Source organism: Rhipicephalus sanguineus, chromosome 3 (genome assembly GCF_013339695.2).
Source record: "Rhipicephalus sanguineus isolate Rsan-2018 chromosome 3, BIME_Rsan_1.4, whole genome shotgun sequence".
NCBI classification, from domain to species: domain Eukaryota; kingdom Metazoa; phylum Arthropoda; class Arachnida; order Ixodida; family Ixodidae; genus Rhipicephalus; species Rhipicephalus sanguineus.
Window position 1 is genome coordinate 165,505,216 of NC_051178.1, and position 11,243 is coordinate 165,516,458.

Consider the following 11,243-nt stretch of genomic DNA (forward strand, 5'->3'; position numbering starts at 1 on the left):
CATGACTGTCTCGGCACGATCGGGCGCAACCAGGCTATGCACTGTAGAGCGGAGTTTGCGCGCGATGCCTGCGTCGGTGGGCGTGGCTTAGCTACTGCTCATGCGCGGTTTGGCCAGGTGGTGCGGTATCTCGTCGCTAGACGATGCGATGCTCGATTTCTCTTTCTCTATATCTTATTTTTCTCTCTCTATTTCTTCTTCTCTTTCATTGATCCTCTCTCTTTCTCGTTATTCCTGTGCTACGCTTTACTTTCTCCCGTCCTCCTTTCCCTCCTCCTCACCATCACATATCTCCTCCTCACGCTCACTTCCCTCCCAACCTAGGCCCTCTGCTTGGCAGGCAGGTATTGTACCACAGCGCCACGCCATTGCTTGGAACTGCGTTCGAAAAACCCTATACGAGTGTCATGTAGTGCGAGAAGTCTTTTTAACTTAAATGTAAACATTTCGACAGAAGTCTGTCTGGCTGGGTGGAAGAATTAAGAAGTTGAAATACCTCCAGCCACAAATTCTTGGAGGAAACCCGACGTTTCGAGACCGGCTTGGTCTCTTCTTCAGGGGTGACTGTGCTGATCAGGGGGGCTTCGTCGCAGCTTGTTTTTGGCTCCGCCTTTCTCTTTCCCTCACATTCCGGAGGCCGTGCACGTAGGTCGGAGGCATTGTTCCGAGGGACCGGTTCACATTCGCAGGTGTGTTCTGGATGTGCCACGACTCGAGTAAGAGCCTCCTTCCCAGATTCCTTTCCGTTTCTATGATGGAAGCGCCCTCGAAGTCAATTTTGTGGTCGAGTCGTGGCACATCCAGAACACACCTGCGAATGTGAACCGTTCCCTCGGAACAATGCCTCCGATCTACGTGCACGGCCTCCGGAACGTGAGGGAAAGAGAAAGGCGGAGCCAAAAACAAGCTGCGACGAAGCCCCCCTGATCAGCACAGTCACCCCTGAAGAAGAGACCAAGCCGGTCTCGAAACGTCGGGTTTCCTCCAAGAATTTGTGGCTGGAGGTATTTCAACTTCTTAAGTCTATTTAACGCATGTAATGTGGTGTGGCACAAGCGCAGATTCGCGCCAGGCATCAAAACATGTGAACTGCGCAACAAGTGGGTGGTTTAAAGGCCCATCCATTAAAAGTGCTCAGAAATATTTAATCATCATCAGCAGCAAAATCACCAACAAAGTAAGCAGCTGCGCAGGTGCGCGTGTTGCCTTACGGACGCGTAGTGGGTACTTCGCTAATTCGCAAACGCAAGAATTTTGGCGTAGCAGGCACTCCGCAACTGTACTTGTAGTAGGAATTCTAGAACAGTTTTAAACGTTCCAGTGTAACTCGAACATACGTTCCATTCCTTGCGGCACGGTTGAGGCGTCCACCGAGAGCTTCGCGTTCTACTCTTGACGCGAAGCTCAAGCGTCCTCCAACTTTTTAACAAACCCTATAAAAGTAGCGACAAATACTGTGTGTACCTCCGTTGCCGTGTTGAACTCCTAATTTCGCAGTTTGCGACAATGTAAGTGAAGTAGCACATCCACTACAAGCGAGGTCGTGCCTTTGGAGCAGTGCGCAGCGTGGTAATTGTTGTTATAAGTGACCCTCATATGCATCATTTCTTGCGTTCACGTGTGCTATGGACCTTATTTAACATGGAGTGAAAATTTACCGGCTGCTGCATTTTTTATGCACACCTATTTATCAATTGCAATGCTGTTGTTAGTGCTGCAGTGACAAAAGTGGCCCCAAGTATTGCAGGATGTTTTGCGGCAGTCGCTTGTACACTTATGGCAGCACTGTTGATGCGTTTTGTGATGGTGAATGAGTAGTACAGCTACAGAAGACTAGTATGTGTGGGTGTTCTTTATATCGAAAGCTAAGTTCTTGGGCTTTCTCTCTAAAGAAAATGCACTAAAATGTGAAACATTAATTCATCCATTCATAAGAAAACAAATATAGGCCTGCTTCTAAACATCTAGTACGAATAGCCATGACGGAAGTATGCGATAGACCATTTGTGCCACTGCATGAACAGGATTATGAAAAGCGAAATAAATACAAAAAGTTATATCCCTCATATTCAGGTTTTAACTCGTCTTGACACGTAATATAAATTCAGAACTTCCAGCATGTTCTTCTGCGTCTCATTTCACTTTTATAGGAGCTAGACGAGCTCCTTCCGCAGTTCATTGGTTTCTCTGGGCCATTTCGCGGCACGCTCTTCCACCTGCCTATGCAGGCAGAACTGATGCCATGAGTTATTACACCAAGCGGAACTAATGTCATCAGTTCTGCCTGAAGAAGGCCACTTAAGTTTTTCTGTGTTCGCTTATGGTGCAAGGGCTGCTGGAGCTGAACATTTTGGCGTTTCAAGCTGCTCCGATGTCTTCGCTGATGGGATCAGGAGGGCTGTCCCTGTCAATGCCGCCTGTGTTCATAGGATGCATTACGTTTCTAAACCCGCTCCCATTCTCAAGTGCAGGGTAGCCATCTTCCTTCCTTCTTTTCATTGCTTGTCTTTCATTCTCTTGTGTTTTGTTTCTCACAATCTCAAGCTATGAAAAGTCGCGTTTAAGCTGAGCAAGAGAAACAGAGATAGACAGACACAGATAAAGATAAAATGAAAGCAGACTCTTTTACTTGACGCACGTCCTGTTTAGTGCTGTGCATAGCGGTAGCGTCATCTAAGGACGAGAAAAGAGTGAAGGAGATAATGGAACGCTAGATCTTAAGGGCCCACATTACGTTTTCGCCGCCACTACTTTCATCTTAATTTATTGATGAGTCGAAGAACTTGCGCTACGTCATCTTTAACACGATTTACCCGCTTTCATGACTTGAAAGTGAGAACAGACATTGCGCATGCCACTGTGGCGTTCAAGTGAACACCACTTTTCAACATTGCTTGCGTAAACATTCGTTCGACCAGTTTTGGTTTGGGTGGTCAGATAAATGTGAAGCAAAGAAAACAGGAGAGATAGGAAAGGCAGGGATGTTAACCAGTTTAGAATAATCGAAATGCTACCCTGCACAGCGGAAAACGTCCAGGTGATTGAAAGAGAGTAAAGAAAGAGAGAATGAGAAAGAGAGGGGACTGCCGGACTGAGAAGCGGTGTATTACAGTGGAGCTGCTTACTGCAGTAAACCAATAGGCGCTTTTTAATCTGAGCTGTGTTTTCTGCAACTTTGACTTTATATCTGGTTGGCACATTTCTGCAAACGACTTCCCGCTCACTTCGGGAGGTTATTGGTCCTTCCGCATTTGTAATTTCATAATGCGGTACCGATGCCGTCTTTCTCGAAAGACAGCCCGCCGCGGGGTTACAGTGGTTTCGGTGCTTGACTGCTGGCCCGAATGCCGCGGGTTCGACCCCTGCTGCGGTCGTATTTTGATGGAAGCGAAATGCTAGAATCGCGTGTACTGTCTGATGTCAGTGCACGTTAAACGACACCGAAATTCCCGTAGTCCTCCGCTACAGCGTGCCTCATAATGACATCGTGGTTCTGGCACATTAAACCCCCCAAATTACTAATATTATTTTCGTTGCCATTACAGCTTCACGCAATACTCTTGGCTAAAGTGATGCCATTCAAGTGCCACTGAAACCTTCTGTGTAGTCTGTTCTGACGGATGCAGAAGCTCTTCAATAAATGTGGTGAATTCGACTGCGTGATAATGAAGCAGTCATGAGTTAGTCGTTTTGACAGCAAGAAGCTAGAAGTTTGCCTCCGTTTGTATTATATGATTTCTCCTGGTAGTAGTAATGACGGAAACTCTCTTTTACACCCCATCCACCGCGCTCATATGCAGTGTCTCATCTTCGTGTGAAATCGGAAGTGGCGTACGCAGGCAAGTTTTTATATCGTAATCAAGGTTTAACTACGCCTTGTTTTACGTTCCTTCATTTATGGAAGAACACATTCTGGTCAGCTGCCCTGATTTCGGGCAGCGCACATGTGCCGATTAATCAATGAAGCGCTTGAGACAGTTGCCAACATTTTGAATTTCAGTAAGACAAGTCACTTACCCACAAACGTTGATCACGCCACGGAAACCTTTCAGTTCACGTTGCTATTAGTTGGCTATTTATATTTTGCAGGTGGTACGTAGGGAAGACCTGTGTCGTCGTCGCTACAGTCGGGAAGGGTGGCTCTGCTGAGACATGCAGGCAAGATTTTCTTTTAGTTCTCGGCTGTTTTAGCGCCGTTCGCTTATAAGATCAATCGCACAACAGTCAACGCGCGATATACGCAACGGATTATTCTGTTCGTAATGTGAAAGCTCGGTGTGGAGACCTTACCCTCCCCTGTGCACGTACCTCTCAATAGCAAATTCCCGTAAATATCTATACTTTGTTGACGATACATAAGCTCTTTGTTGATGTTGACAGTGGTTACGAGAGCGAGAAGAATGGACTGCAATGCCACGGGCATTCTCTGGTGAACGTCGCTGAAAGCGGTTCTTTCGTGTCATATATAACAAATACGCGGGCACGACCTAATCTGAGAGAGCTGCTGCTGCTATGACATAAGTATCGTCTTATGTCCACGCTGATCTTGCTCGTAACTTCGTCCTTCCATCGAAGGCCTATTCACGGTCCACTAAGGTGATATTGAGGAGCGCAGCGTAGAGAACGACCTTTGGACATTGCGTGGCATAACGCCGTTTCAGTCTTACACATCTTTCACGCTAAAGTAATTATAACCACTCTTGGAGTACGACGGCTTCGTTATATATACGTGTGACCGTTTACTCGCAAAATCGGTGACTTCCCACATTTACGTAAAGCGAAGAATATTTATGCAATGAAAACGGAGGCGTAGATGATGCGTTGCGCCATTATAAAAAGCAGCTGCGGGGGAAAGGCAATAAAGAGGTAACCTGTCATGAGGCTCGCTTTTCGGGATTGATATGTGCGACGTATTCTTGTTACGGTAACTAGCTATATTGAAATCTAGAGGAAATAGATGCACAAGAATTGTACTGGTAACGATGTAGCCGAATGAAGTAACTGCATTTTGCATTTCACCAAACAGTCAGTGTCTTGTCATCAAATAGTCACTTGTTAAAATCAAGTTAAAATCTATCTCGTGAGTAAAGTAAATTTCTAGTGTGCGCGCGTGTGTGTGTGTGTGTGTGTGTGTGTGTGTGTGTGTGTGTGTGTGTGTGTGTGTGTGTGTGTGTGTGTGTGTGTGTGTGTGTGTGTGTGTGTGTGTGTGTGTGTGTGTGTGTGTGTGTGTGTGTGTGTGTGCGTGTGTGTGTGTTTGTGTGTTCTCTTTACGCGCTATTTCTGACCCCTATTTAAGTTTCAGTTTTATTTTAGTTTATTGGTTACATGTGCATAACTTACAAAATACTTGCATACGGATGGGGGTCCCAGAGTACCAATACTGAAAACCGTACCCTCAGTTAGAAATTTCAACAAAATTGAATTCTAAAATTGGCAGAATATTAGCAGGCGGTTAACAGTCAAAAACAGTTGAAACACGAAATAAAGTAATAGGAATACAATAAAATACAATGCAAAATGTGAAATATATACAAAGCAATACAATGCAAAATGAAATTTCAAATTTCATTATCAATTTCCCCGCCCCAGCGCAGGGTAGCAAACCAGATGCTAATGTCTGGATAACCTCCCGGCCTTCCTCTTCATCCCCCCCCCCTCTCTCTCTCTCATGTAGTTTCCTCAAGCACGTCAGTATCATGCGTTTAACTTGATTTTCTATGCAACCAGATTTGATGCCGTAGTAACGATGGATATTGCTTGTACATATCGTGCGCAGTTTACTGATGCTTCAGTCGGAGCACACTGACAGGGACAACTGCACCTGTGCGCTATATGAATCACTTCAATACGCACAAACTGAATACGTTTTGCTACGTATAAAATAGACTTAAGCCATAATGGTTTGTTGCCTCCATCTACACGTAATATAGCTCGCGTTTTTTGTACACCTACAAAAGAAATGCGAATGGTCGTTCTCTGCTCGAGCAATAACAGAAATAATGTAGATGTTACGATGAAGAAACCAAATTTCGCCTACAAAGCGCAATACGTTTCCTTAAAAAAGTTTATTTTAATATACCTGGATATCTTTGAGATCTACATGACTGGGTGTTTTGTCGTAATCTTCCATCGGAGATGACGAGGGGTTTGCATGCAGTTGCACATGTTGCCGAAGTGATAATGCGAGGATTGTTAACCGAACAAGGAAAGAAAATATGTAAAATGTGTACAGCGATAACGAAGACAAATACGAACATAAAATGCACAGAATTGTCGCACGCCCTTCTACCACGATTTCGACGGGGACAAAAGAAAGCGTTCCACGCCAAAGGCTGACAAACACACTATAACGGACAAATATAGATTACAAAAGCAGATTACAGGCCTTCCTGGAATTGCACAGGCAAGAGAAATATAGGGAGAGAAACAGGGGAGATGGCTAAGAGAGAAAGGCTAAACAAGAGAAACAGTTCCGTATCCTATACTGCAAAACAGGAGAAGGAAAGGCTGATAAGATAGATAGATAGATAGATAGATAGATAGATAGATAGATAGATAGATAGATAGATAGATAGATAGATAGATAGATAGATAGATAGATAGATAGATAGATAGATAGATAGATAGATAGATAGATAGATAGATAGAAACAGGTATCATAGAACTATCGCTTTCAGCGTCCGTCACTGTCACTGCGAGATATATCGTTTCTCTATTAAAAACATGAACTCATTCTACGTTATCCATACTGTGTTTAACGCCCCTGGTTTCCAGTCTGCACGGCTGTTCCCTGCTGCATTGCTATGATGTGGTTGCGTTAGGAATTCTAGCGATTCGTCGTGCCATATCAGCTTGTGGTTGGTGTGTTTTTTATTGTATGTGATACCAGATGACGCCTCTGTGATGTATTAAATGTAACGCTTTTTTCAGTGAACTAGTCAGAAGTAAGTTCCACTCCCACGTACTCGTCTCGTCTTCGTTTTTTATGCTCTTCTGGTTTTTGCTCTCCACCAATTTAGTCTGCTGCCACTTATGTGAGTCGACTGTACCTAAATAACAGCAACAGTGCATTCGTCGCCCTCATCTGTGATGACTTGTGTGGTCGATTCCAAAATAGTTTGCTCTCATAACGGTATCAGGTCAATGTGCGCTAATGAACTTGCGAGCGATCGTTTCTGAATGCTACAGTGAGGAAAGTAACACAGAGTGTGTTCAAGGGTCTTCTCGAGACCACAGTCACCAAACAAGGCGTTGTCGGCTATTCCGATGTGAAATGCAAAGGTACCCCCGGAACCCACTTTTAGCCATAACCGACAAAGCAGGCTGAGCCCACGCCGGCAAAGTCCATTTGGAGTTGCAAAGCAGAGCAACGAGTCCAGGTGGTGATTAGTTTGTTTTGGAACTTGCATTGTTTCACAAGGACAACGTAATAATCTGCGCGAAAGCTCGAAATTTTATGACAACATCCGATCATAACGTGGTATCGACTCCTCTTAAATGAGCTGACCGAGCAGAGTTATCGGCGTGTTCATTAACTCTCACTTGGAAGACACTGAAATGTCACGTGGTGTCCTTTGCGCTGCATCTGGAATCCTCAAACAAGCACAACCTCGACAATGGTCCCTATTCAGAGACCTGAAGGCAGCGCTGCAATCTTTGCCATCAGCTGCGGCGTAGAACATACTAACAACTGGTACATTAGAGTGCGCAGACACCATCTTTAGTCATCCCACGACGCAGATGAGATTGAATCCAACGTCAAAGGATTTCTGACGAAGGCCGCTCGTGCGCGCTCCAGAAAACTATGCTGGTGTTGGTGCTGAGTATGTATGAGCGCCTTCGGACAGTGCAACGCCGATATCAAAGAAGATGTCAACTACCAATTAATTTGGGCGATTTCAAATATGCACAGAAAGCGTTTTCTATAACGCACAACCAGCTGTAGAAGATTAAAAAAAGATTGAAAGAATTCTACGCGTTGCTTTCTTCAGTCTCTTAGATATTACAAATGAGGTACATTGTGCTTGTGCTCCAGTAGACAGTAGCCCTGTTAGAAGCAATGCAGGCTTTAGCTTTGCTTGGTGCAGTTAGTGAGCAGACGCTTGCTCAAGAACATTTTTATCTAATCTTGAGAACCGTAGAACTCATCCAAAGGAGCGAATACACAACAAAAGTACAAAATCTACTGTCGTCTGTGGTTTCATCATGTGCCTCCATGACAACTTCCCACCCGAAGAGCTTCGGTAATGAGTGAAAAGAAAGTTGCACCAGGTCCACATGAACCAACTTTGTCAATTCCGCCAATTCAGGAAAAGCAGGAACATGACTCTGCTGGAGAACTACAACAAAAGCATGCAAAAAGAAATGGTCCCAGAATGTTCCCAAAGCCACGATATGATTATAAGAGAAGCCGTAGTGGAGGGATCCGGCAATTTTGACCACCTGGGGTTCTTTAACGTGCGAGTAAATCTGAGCACATGGGCATCTAGCACTTCGCCTCCATGGAAACGTGGCCACCGTGGCCGGGATTCCAGCCCTCGACCTTTGGGTCAACAATCAAGCACCGTGACCACTAGATCACCACAGCGGGTAGCGTCCATGGAGAGTAGTGCTGTTGCTGAAACTACGGCAAGCGCCCAATAAAATTGTTTTTCAACATGCAAGCTTGACTAATCGCATTCGAAAAGTAACGGAAAGATTATTAATGGAGGAATGCTACGGTGTAAAGAACGGAATAACCTATTGTCAGAAAGCATACACGACTTCAGAAGAATCGCAAGGTACTCTGTTTTTGATTTAATGACTGCTATAGAGGACGAACAAGCACGAAGAAGCATCCTTGTCGCCATATTCCTTGATGAGAAGCAGGCGCGGATATCGGAATAGATATGTGTAACGTCATAACAGGCCTCTTCTATTCATATATATATATGTATAGATCTTTGTAACAATTAATCCTGTGCAGAAGAGTCTCTCATATCGTGGTCTTGGGACGTAAAACCCCAACAATCATGTTATCATTACATGAACCGTGGTAGGCTAGACATTTACAGCAATATGTAAACATAATTTTAGAAAGGCTTTTTAGTTCACAGAGTTATACATATGTTTGTTATAGGCAGTCATCGGCAGTTACAGATGTAGTGACGCATGTATGCTCTCTACTGCGGACGAACGTCGAACAAAAGTGTGTGTTTGTAAACTCCTCCTGCAGCAGCGAACTCTCCTCAGTGAACACTCCACTGCGTTGTTTTTTCCTCCATTCATTTAATTTTTCTTCGCTTATGCTTCTCACACTTTATTCCGAGGTGCTGTATTTCAATCTCCCCATAGCAACACAACGTGCAACGGAACAGAAAAATAGCCCGCATAAACCGGATCACCTGCACGTAGTTCAAGCGGAAACGGCTCTGTCACATCTCTTTTGAGGTAGCAGCATTTGGAAGCGATCCGTTTCATAACTCACCCTCCCATAAACTTCTTCCGTATCTTATCTGATGAACAGTAGAAACGTATAGGCTGAAATCGTAATAACCATGCATATATTGAAAATGTCAGGTATATGCACGATAGCGAACTGCACTTTTTGTTGCTGTAGGAATGCTATAGGAATGTTGCTACGTGTCTTGTCATAATGTTGACGCGTCATATATGAAGTCATCATTGATTGGCAGCAACAAAGTAGTACTCACTTGATTGATGGTTGGTGAAATAGACCTCCACAACGTTTCGACAGCTGCTGTGTTGACGTTGAGCCGCAGTTGTTCCATGAAATGGTGACCTCGACGAACCGCGACCGCTTATGTTGTGCGCTTAAACTGAAGTGCCGTATATGCAAAACTTCAAAAAACGAAGACTGACCGGGGACCAATGCGAAATCAACAGGTGTCAGCGGCGGTTTCCGTGTCGGGTACAGTGACTCTTCCTGACTCCTCTAGCCGGTGCACGCCGATGGCCAGACGACTCGTGCAAAACACAGCCCGGTGTAGAGGTGCTGAGCTGGGAGCTGCGCCTGTTCCTGTCTCATGTCGACGAAGCAACTGGTGTCTCCCGTCCGGCCGACTCGCGACTAACCCCTTTTCCCCTTCCCGCCCTCACCCATGCCCTTCCCTCGCTCCCTGTAATCCCCTCACCGAAAGCGGCGGCGTGCTCCCCGTGTCTCACGTGGAAGCATCCAGAGCTGAGCCCACGTGACGCTACGCGTCTCCATGGCAACCGGCGCCGCGACGGAAGAGGTGTGCTACTACGCGGCGGCACGCAGGTGTCCCTTTCTCCGGATGGCTCGAACGTTCTAGTGAATTAGCTCTTAATAGGGAAGACGGTCGAACAGACAGAAGCAAGATACTGCTGCGCACCGCCCCGAACAACTGTCGGGTGGCTGTGAAGTGGCCCGATGCGGTTGATTGAGAAGAGACGGACAACAGTCTGTTCCAGTAGAGAGGGATTGCGTAAGGGTACCCCGAAGGAGAAATAAGACGCGCGTGAAGGAGAGCCTTGTTTATCGAAGCTTGGCTCCGGAACTGCTGTAACGACGTCGGCGCATCTGCTGATTTGTCTGCGAAAAGGAAAAAAAAAAGAAGGAGGCGTGCGACGGAAAATACAAATTAACGTTTGTACGATAGGCCGAACCGTTACGTGATCACAAAGTCAAATAACCGTTACTCACAATGTGTCATGCTCAAACCGAACCGGAAATAGTTTTCGAATCCCCTACAACTCCCAATTCCACACGGGAGCCGCGACAGTGCGTGGAATAAAGTGAGATTGCTGTTGTGTTCACATAACTGCCGAAATGGTGTTACCACCAGCCAGCTTTTGTACAGAGCATTGTTTTTTCGTGAGGTGAAAGAAGTTAGAAAAGTGAAAATAGATCGTCGCAGCAGGCTAGTTTGTGCCCTAAAGAAAAATATTCTATTTTTTGGTATATATATATATTATTGTCCACTTTTTCTGGCAGTTGTCTCGATAGCACTACGTTTGCTTTTAGGTTGATAGCGCAAAACTTAAGCGACCATTGTTGTACTAAGCATTCATTCTGACGCTCCCCACTAGTGACAATATGTAGTGATTATGCATAAAGATATGTGGACATCAGAACGAGTGAATACATAGTATAACGCCCTGACTATTATGCACTAGTCCCGTCAGCCATTGCACAAACCGATAACATGAGGTAGAAAATTCGCAGTTACATGCGAAAGGTGAAGTTCTGATAGCTTTAGCAGTAATATTATACATATTTT

General features: G+C 45.1%; 1 protein-coding gene across 1 annotated transcript in view; it reads right to left on the reverse strand.

The window, feature by feature from the left end:
- The window catches only part of LOC119386065 (protein timeless), an 89,698-nt gene extending 79,605 nt beyond the window's left edge, over window positions 1-10,093 (reverse strand). The window contains exon 1 of the mRNA XM_049413596.1: window positions 9,693-10,093. The gene's annotated coding sequence lies outside the window, so the exon portion shown is untranslated. The remainder of the gene's footprint in view (window positions 1-9,692) is intronic.
- Window positions 10,094-11,243: the final 1,150 nt, after the last annotated feature.